Here is a 10,487-nt window from a genome sequence, read left to right on the forward strand (position 1 = left end):
GATTCCAGTGTCATGATTCAGGAATTGGACGTATTGCCAAGGTCACAGACGGTACAGAGTAGTCCCAGAGAGAGAGAGAGACCCCTTAGCCTCTGTACAGAGTAGTCCCAGAGAGAGGTAAGGGCTAAGGATGGAGTCTTAGAAACACAAAGTTGGGAGCTAGGGGGGCAGAAAGAGAAACACAAGATGTGAAAGAATTAGAAAAGCACAAATCAAGTATTTGTTAAAAAAAGAATAGTTGGTCAAAAGCTATGACAATAAGTACAAAACAAAAATGTCAGTAAATTGGGTGGAATTAACTTTTTTTAATGATTGCAAAACATAAGGAACATTTTACAACAGAAAATTGGTAAGTACATAAAAGTATAAAGAACTTGGGTGGGGTGGGGGCGGGGAAATCACCGTAATTCCACCCTGATGTGATTTATTTTTTAATTTTAACATTTCAGCATCTTTTCTTCTAATCTTCTCGGAACTTTTTATACAGTTGAAATCATACTGAATATGCAATTTTGTGTGCCATTTATTTAAAGTTATCGTGAACATTTGCCCAAGCCTTTAAAAACTCCTATATCTGTTTAATCTTGCATTCCACTGAGCCACAGACACCAAGGGTAAGGTCAATGTTTTATTCTTTTTTATATATTTCCGTAGAGCTCAGCATAGTCATTTGCAGAGGAGGTATTCAAAAAATATTTATTGAGTGGAATATGAACACCAGTGCCCTCTCATCACCCCTTAATTTACTAATCCTCTGAAGCCCTATGTCTATGGTTAATTTTATGGTACATTCTGTCTGTTCTCAGGATGCTTTATAATATCTGTTTCAAGCATTTATGCTACCCCTCACTAGACAAAGTGTTTTCTGGGGGAAAAGTTCTTTAACTCCTCTCATATTTTTTGCTTTCCATCTTCACCAACAATGCCTACTACAGTGTTCCTTCCACAGAAGACAATTTAATCTCATTAAATTAAAGATAGATTATAGCTATAAAAAATTCAAAGAACTAGAATACATTTAATTGTATCAGTGATACTGCTAGCACCAAGAGAGCTTTTGTTTTTTCCGAAGTTTCAATCCCTGTTATCAAATCCTCCTTATGCTTTCTTTCTCCCCTTCTTCCGCTTCCAGTACTATATACAGGGGTGTGTGTGTGTGTGTGTGTGTGTGTATGTGTGTGTGTGTGAGAGAGAGAGAGAGAGAGAGCGATAGATCTAGAGAATTCTCTAGCCATGAACCATGTATAAATGAGAAACTAGAACATGATCTTTCTTTCTTTGTACTCTTGACAAGTCATCAAAACAGGATAATTCAAATTTGGGCTGAATTAGAAGAGGTAAAATATCCAGAACAAGGAAGAAAACATTATCCTCTGCTCTGTGATGTTCAGTAATCCCAGGAATACTGTGTTCACCTCAAAAAACAAACACTATAAAAGAAAACTAAAAGGAGAATAATATCCAAATGAAATGCCCAGAAAAGGGATGGGTGTCAAAAACATAAGCAATTATTAAGGGAGCTGGTTTTCATCTAGGAGAAGGATTAGATGATGTAGGGCCTGGTAAGTCATGGGAAGTCCTTGACTTTTCTCTGAAGAAGCTGGTAAGTGGGTTTTGAGCAGAAGAGTGACATAATATGACTTGGGTTTTGGGGGGATCAATTTGCTGACAATAGATTATCAAGAGGCAAGAGTGGAAGCAGGAAGACCAAGTAGGTGGCTATTGCAAAAATGCAGAATCCATGACTCCAAAGGGTAGAACCTCCATTGCGTGGAAGTCGTAGGCAGGCATGTTGTATAGGCTGACTCAGAAGGCAGTGCGCTCTCAGCCATCAAGAGCGTACAAGTAGAAAACCACTTGGCAAGTATATTGCAGCGGTTCGCTTTATAACTTAAAAGTCACTTCCAAAATTGAGACTCCACGGTCATTGCCTACAAGCTACCCATACCTTCAGACAGCTTAATAACTCCATAACCATGTTAACAATTTATTTGTATTATAAAAGCGTAATATATTCACAGTAGGAAATTAGAAAATAGATATACAGGTAAGAAAAAGGAAAAGAAATGAAAATATAGTCCTAACATCCAGAGATACTCATGGTTAGGGCCATGGTATATATTCTTCTATTACATTTTCTTGGCACATATATCTTTAGATAGATAAATAATAAAAAGCAGGGTTCTTTCTAACTAGACAAGATTACTATCTTTACAGTATTTTATAATCTTCTTTTAAAATTCAGTGTATGGTGAATATATTCTGCTGTCAATTTATATATTCTGCCAGAATCAGAAACCCCCTATAGACAGCCCCTATAACAGCCTTGAAGTAATGAGTAATGTAAATAAGCGAGAAACTGGCAGGATACACATAGTCTTAGGAGATTTAAGTAATGAGATAATGTCTTCCTCATGAGTGTCTCCCACCTAGCTCTAAAAGGCATATTTTGAACCATCTCCCATATAATATTTCACAATCCACTGCCAGTTTCAGCACCCTTCCCTCCATCATCATAACAAGTTACATCCCAAGTCAAAAGACAGGAACATAATCAGAAAAGAGTGAAAAAACACCTGTCATCCTAATTGAGCCACAGAGGTCTCATCTTACTTTTCCCTTTTTTACCTCTGGGCATCTTATATTTCAGCAGTCATGCATTCCATGAGCACTTAAAAGTTTCCAAATGACTCTGAGCTTTATTCACCACCTTAGCACCAAAGGTAATACCTTAGTATTTCCTCAGATGCAGCATCTGTAGATTCATTCGACAGCAAATATTTATTGAGTATCTACTATGTACCAGGTACTGTTCTCAACATTTGGGATAAAGCAGTGAACAAAAGAGGAAAAATTCTCTGTGGAGCTTTTATTCTTTTTGGAGGAAATGGACAATAAAAAGTAATTAAATATGTTAGATGGTGATAGCTACTATCAAAAAAAAAAGCAAGGAAGGAGGATAGGTAGTGACATGAAGGAGGAAGGGGACTATGATTTTAAATAGCATGGTCAGGAAAGTCCTTGACACAAAAGGTGGCTTTAGAACAAAGACTGAAGTAGGAAGGGAGTGTACCATAAGGGCAGTAAGGGAAGAGCTTTTCAGGCAGTGGCCCTGAGGCGGGAAAATACTTGGGTGGGCATGTTCTAGGATCAGAATGGAGGCCAACGTGGGTGGAACAGGGTGAGGAGAAAAGTAATAGAAGATGAGGTCAGAAAAGGTAGCCAGAGGCAAGATCACATGGGGCCTTGTGGATCATGGAACATCTTGAACTTTTCTCTGCAGGAGGTGGTAACCATTGGTGAGTGTTGAGCAGAGAAGAGGGGCATGACATGACTGGAGTTTTTGGAACATCATCTTGTTGAGAATAGATTATAGAGGGCAAGAGTGGAAGCAGGGAGACCACGTAGGAGGCTGGAACAATCCAGGAGGTGGTGGCTGGGGCCAGAGAATGGCAGTGTGGGTGGGAAGAGGCAGTCAGATTCTGCATAGATTTTGAAGCTGCAGTCTCAGCATATGGTGACAGTTTTGAGAAAGAGAGGAGAGTCAAGGATGTCATCCAAGTTTTGTCCCTGAAACTGAAAAAATAGAGTTATTGTTTACTTAAAAGGGGAGCACTGTGGAAAGAGCAGGTTTGCAGCAGAGGTAATTAGGAATTCAGCTTTGGACATTTGAGTTGATTAGCCATCGAAGTGGAGATGTCAAATAAATAGTTGGATATGTTAGTTTGAGTCTAGGGGAGAGGTCCAGGTTAGAAATTTGGGAGTTATTAGCACAAAGATGGTATCAGGAGCCATAGACTAGAAAAGACTACCAAGGTAGTAAGGGTAGATAGAAAACAAACAGGTCCGAGAACCAAACATGAGGGCATGCCAGTGTTGAGAGGGCAGAGCCCATGTGGCAGAACCAGTAAGGGGGAAAAAGCGTCACATACCAATATGCATAACACCTTTATGCTAACTCTAGGAAAGGTGTAAGTGAAAAGTTCCTAAGAAAAAGGAAATTACACGTTATCAGCTTAGTGACCCTGAGATACACATAATGATACAGGACTGTAACAGTGTCTGATCCTGGACAAGAAAAGAAACACTGACCAGAAAAGACCGCATCCCTATCACTTAACAGTGACTTCACAACAACTCCGTTAATTCCAACTAAAGCCACTTCTAACAATATTCAACTATATTGTAATTTAAATAATCACTTAATATTCCATTATATGAATATAAAATTATTTATTTATTTAAACAATTTCCTATTTCTGGAATTTATGTTTTTATATATCTTGGCTATTTTAAATAAGACTTTAATAAACATCCTTGTAAACACATCCTTGTAAACATTTGAAGACAACTGTTTTCTTAGAATACTAGACTATAAGTATAATTACTAGACTAAAGGTGACGCACATTTTTAATATATATTTCCAGATTAGCCTCCGTAAAGGTTGTACCAATTTACATTCTCACTAATAGAGTATAAGTGTCTTATGAGAGACATAACAAAGCTAGCCTGTGAAGTAAACAACCCCTTTTAGCAGAATCTGTAGGAACAGCCTTCATCTGATATTTTTTCTAGCTTCTAACATCCAGACACCCCATTGGTTCTTACTCTGGCTTTAGACCTTGGACTTAGGTTTTCAGAGACTCCTTCCCCCTCCACTCCTGATTAAATTGCTTCAGGGCTCTTTCCAGTCCCTAAACCTGCTTACCTTTGGTTACCCAATCCCCATTCCAGACTCAGTGCAATCAAATCCCTATTATCTGTCCAGCACACCTCAGAGTTTTCCCTCATTCAAGCTCAGGAGCACCAAGAAAGAAAACTCACCTAAGACCCCTCCCACTGGGAACAGGGAGAGGTAGTTGGAGACCAACTGTCCTGGTTTCTCACCTTCCTTTATTCTGGCCCAAGAAGAAGAGACTGATTTTCCCACTCCTGTGACCCTGCCCAACCTCAATGATGTGGGTCAAGAATAAGAAGAGAGTGGAGCCTCAATAATTAATCTCACCTGAGACTCACAATGACCCTGTGAAGTACGTATATATCCAATCACATCATGTGCACTTAAGAAAAGCTTCCACTTTTAAATGAATTGTCTTACTCCTTCTAAAAGAACAGTGCTTATTGAGATAAATGAAAAGAGGTGGTTGTTTTAAATCAGTATAACTAATGTTAAAAAACAGCTGTTAAGGAATACTAGGTAATCACATCCACACAAGATACCAACTGGGAACATTACAGTGTTATACCTACCATAATTTAGTTCTCCCTCCCCACGAAGTCACTCAGAGTGGCAGCTGTGATCTTGGGCTTTGCACATTAGAGACCATTAGGAAAAGCAGCATGATTCATCATCTTCTGCTTGTGTTATTTTAACTTAGTCATTTGGGGGCTGATCTTCTGAGGCACTAACAATAGTCTGAGACTAGATTGATTTTCTTCCTTAAATAACTTGTGGATTTTCTTTAACTGTTGAAATTTCTGCCATTTCAGATAAAGATACATAAAATCTTAGAAGTGGAAGAGAACGTGGAGGTCACTTAGAACAATCTCTCACCCTCATCAAACTATTCTCTATTATAATATTCCCAGCAACTATACAGATGGTCCTTGATTTCTCCCAGTGATGGGAAGCTCACTACTCATAAGAGAGGACATTTTGATTTTTCAGATAGCTCTCATTAGACTATTTTCTTTAATGTGTTCCTATATGAATCATTGTGTTTTTTAATATTTCCTTATAGATTAATCCAGGAAGAAATTATGCTCTTATCCACATAATACATCTTCACCAAAGGCAGATTTTGTTTTGCTTCATCTTCTCATTTCTGGGATAAGCATTTGCAGTTTCTCTAAATTTTACTTTATCATCCTCAGTATCTCAGACACTCTCCTTTTATTGAATGTCTCTCTTGGAAAATAGTGTACAATGGTGTAAGAATTTAACACAAGGTTCTAGATGCAATCTAGCCAGGGCACAGTATGAAAGGACTATGTGGGCACAATGTTTCTACAGATGCAAATTTAGGTTTCTTGGAAACCATGTTACACTATTGGCCCATCTAAGTTTACAGTCACAAAGCTCCTGGGATCCTTTGCAAATAGTCTGCTTTGCTTTCAGGATGTCCCTGGTTCTATAACTCAAGGATTTGCTTTTTAACCTAAATCCAGTATTTTATATATTTATAGCTATCTAGTGTTTATCTTTCAGGCTTTGTACAAGTTTTATTTTTGTAGGCCCAACATTTCAGGTATTAAGACCATTTAACTATACCCACTGTCCCTCCCAAATTCTCATTCTCTGAAAATGTGAGGAGTGTCTTCAATGGCTTCATCTTGATGATAGTTCTGGGTATACAAGGATAGAGCAGAGGGGGAGAGACATCAATCCTTTTATCGATGATTTTTGGAGTTTTATAAATCAGCTATTGAACTAGAGCCTAGTGGTAAAAGCAGTCCCCAACTGCCAGAGAATTGTATGTCTTGATGGAATTCTCAAGACCCCTCACCCGCAATTTTCCATAAAATTTTTTTTATAAGATGGTGCTTTGGCCTACACAAAGGTACTTCATAAGAAGCAGCCCTTGAAACTCACCACTGCATTTCATGTAAGGATGTACTGAGCAGGTGGTTTACTATATGACATATGTCCTCTTTAGGAAGAACCCATAGAAGTTTCTTCCTGCTCTCAGTGTTTTTCTTTCTTATAGACACTTTTATTTATGATGTTTTCTCTTTGCTTGGACTGTTAGGAAGCCCACAGCAAAATCTGTAAGCCACCTCTAGAAAAAGTACAGAGTACGGAATAACAGAATCACATGGCATACGTTTTATGGACCAACCACACACTCACGGTTTCATCTTGTTCTCCCTAACCTTGTTTTTCCTTTATCCTAACTTCCTCACCTCACCTCTCCTCTCCTCTCCTCTCATCTCCTCTCCTCTCTCCTTCCTTCCCCTTCCCTCCCCTTCCCTCTCCTCCCCTCCTCTCTCTCGCTCTCCTTCATTTGATTAAATTTTACATACTCTTAAAGCCACCAAAAACTCTTGTTAGAACAAAAATAAAGATGGAACATAGATGGGTAGATAATCCAGATCACATTTCTCTAAGTATTTTATCCACAAGGATATCATGAGAATTTTTTTAGATACTTTGCTGAATCAAAATACACTATGTCTACAGCAGTAATGTGATCCACAGGACTTAACGGTCATTTAAAAGAAAGAGGAAATGTCCTAGTCCTACTGAATTCTAGTGAAACACTAGTTCCTAGCAATCACTGCTTTCTTTTCTAAATGCTTACAAATTGTAAGCGTAGTTGCATTTTTAGAATTTTTCCAGGGATTGATATCAAGCTGGCTACTCTGTCATTTGGTGAGACTGGGGTGGGGAGATACATATTTTGTTCTTCCTTTAGAAATTTGGAATATTTGCTCATTCCAAGTTTTCTGGAATCCCTCCTATCCTCCATGTCTTATCAGAAATCACTGATAATAGCTGTGAATTCTTAACTGCCAGTTCTTTCAGTGTTCTGGGGCAAGTAGTAAATGCAGTGAACTATATACTTAAGTCCAAGAAAAATTAGGCATCATTCTTTTGAGAATAAAGTTTGAAGTATGTTACAAGCTGTTAGATCAGTTAAAATATAATAATTAACATTTTGTGCAAATAATTTTACCTCAATTATAAGCTTCAAAAGAGAGGAATAAGGGATATTAGGGAATTAACATTTATAGAGTACTCACTATGTATAGGTACCATGCTAGGTGGTTTACATGTTTTCTTACTTTACATTCATAATAATCGTATGATTTTAGTTATTGTCCATTTTAGAGATAAGAAAACTAGGTTTTTGAGAGGTTAAGTAGCTTCCCTAGATCACAAAGATAAATTGCAATGGTGGGTCTTGAACCCAAAGCCCATATCTTTCCCCCATATCAGACATGTGAAATTGGGTGGAATAACATAAAAATGGTTAGCCAGACATAACCTTTATCTGATTGAAAAATGACAGCCAGGAGCTCTGTGCCTTCCTTAGTAATCTTGTTCCTTCAGCACAAAAGTCAAGCCTGGAGCTAAGAACACCTATATGAAAGAAGAATTTTGTGTCCCTAAGATTAGTATATGTCAAAGAAAATATTCTCTTACCAGGATACTAAGAGCTGGCAAGGTGATTCATACCAAAGCCTGAGGGGAAAACCCTCTTACTAAGAGTTAAGCCCTCTTGCCTAAATATGAGAAAATAAGACAAAAAGTGTCCTTAGAGCAGAGTGAAGAAAAGAAAAAAACGATTAAAAGTTAGATCAGGCAATGACATTACAATTAAAGCTTAGTTAAGGAAAATTAGTATCTATACTTAGCTGCTTATGTCTCTTTACCTTTACTTTAAATTGCAGCTGAAGCCATAACAGTAGGGTGTATAGGAGAGTGATCCAGGAGGCTGGGGTAGGTTCCAGATATTTCTTCTTTCATAATTCTCTCAAGCTAATTCTAGTGTCCAAACCCGGGTGAGAAGTTTGGGCCATTGATTTTGCACAGAATGCTGTCCCAGCATCTAGGAAAAAAAACAAAGCAAAGATGTCTTCTAAAATTGAGATTAGTGGGCCTTCCCTGGTGGTCCAGTGGTTAGGACTTCACATTCCAATGCAGGGGGTGCAGGTTCAATCATCAGGGAGCTAAGATCCCACATGCTGCACAGCCAAAAAACCAAAACATAAAACAGAAGCAATATTGTAACAAATTCAATAAAGACTTTTAAAATGGTCCACATCAAAAAAATCTTTTAAAAAAAATTAAAAAATAAAATTGAGATTAGTAAATAATTAATATGTAATAGATAATATAACGTTCTGTAGAAGTAACCCATCCTAAGAAAACGTTTATAAATATGTTGCTAAGAAGAAGAGTGATTTCCCAAGTCTCCATCAGATACCAAAGTATTTCACCAACTCATTCATGATGACTAGACTACATTTCTAGGAAGACATGACTAGAATGCAATAGAGGTGAAGACAGTAGTGATATCTGATCATATTATTACTTGCTTTGCACAGGTTACTTCAGAGAAGTGATAAAAGAATGAACTAGATAACAAACATCAATTTATCAATTTTTATCCAGCAGTATACAAGGAAGAGGGTGTTTGCATTATAGATGAGCCACATTGATTCCTTACACAGAACCAGGTAAGGAATGTTATTTTTATGAATGGAGAAGCCATCCCAAGCAACAGAATACCTACCACAAAAGGGGCAATCCAGTCAGATAATTCTGCCTAACAGAAATAGCCCTTTAAAGCATACAACTTTCCGTTCCATTTTTGTCTTGCCCTTCTTATTCCAGCTATTCATAATAGTGGCTGCACCCAATCAGACCCAAGCCTAGTGAGACTTCAGGAGCCTCATCCCGTTGGCTATAGTGCCTATGGAACCCTACTGTATGTCATTCAGTCCCTAGCCCTAGAACTTGGTACCTTTCATCACCATTTTTTTTTTTTTTGGCAGCAGCTACCACTACAAAAGCAACAGCCTTCATATTCTGAGTATCTACAATGTACCAGGCAGGCAGTGGGCTCAGCCAGTTTCATAATCTCAATTACAGCTCATCACAATCATACAAGTTCTATTAATACCCTCAAGTTAAAGATGAGGAAACGAGGTCAGAGAGCTAGTATGTAGCAGAACTAGAATTGAAACCCAGATATGTCCAGTTCTAAAGCCCATACTCCTTCCAATGTGTCACATTGTCCCTCTAACTACAGAGTATCCTCTTCCTCTCCAATACACACTCCTTTCTCTGATCTTTTCTCAGTGTTAAGCACCCTGAATTTTCCATAATATATCTCTGTAATGACTTAGGATGCTTTTGCTGTTACGCTACCGTTCCAAGTAGTAGTAAACCTAACTCAAACTGGCTTAAACCTTCAAGGAAGTTTGTTTTGTTCATGCAACTAGAAAGTTCAGAGGTAGGGAAGGAGCAAGTATGCTCTGCTCAGGACTCCAGCCCCATTTCTCTGACATTCGGTTGGCTATGTTTTACTCTGTGAGTTGGCTTTGCAAAGTGGTTACAAGCAATTGTGTCATTACTCACATCCAGGGAAAAGAAAGTGCCACTTCAGAGAATACCAAACAAAATTATGAAGGTTCACCCTGATGACTCCCTTTAAACCAGTCTCAATGACCAAGGGCAATAATATGCTATGGCTATCTTAGGTCTCTGTTCTTCATCTCCAGAAAAATGCCTGAGCAAAACATCCTAGCAAGAGAGATAAGAATGCCCAGCTTGGTTAGACCAATGGCTCTCAGCCCTGGCTGCATATCCACATCATCTAGTGAGCTGTGTATGCACTACCAATTCTCAGGCCCCACCCTCGATCAATTTGTAATTTTATTAAATTCCCCCAGTAATTGGAATGTGCATCAGAGTTAGAAGCACCTGGTTTACATTAATCAAGCCACACTCCTGGAGTTAAGAGTAGAGTCAATCCCA

Source organism: Delphinapterus leucas, chromosome 6 (assembly GCF_059928025.1).
Source record: "Delphinapterus leucas isolate spDelLeu-1000000601 "Yukka" chromosome 6, BTC_Dleu_Yukka2, whole genome shotgun sequence".
NCBI lineage: Eukaryota > Metazoa > Chordata > Mammalia > Artiodactyla > Monodontidae > Delphinapterus > Delphinapterus leucas.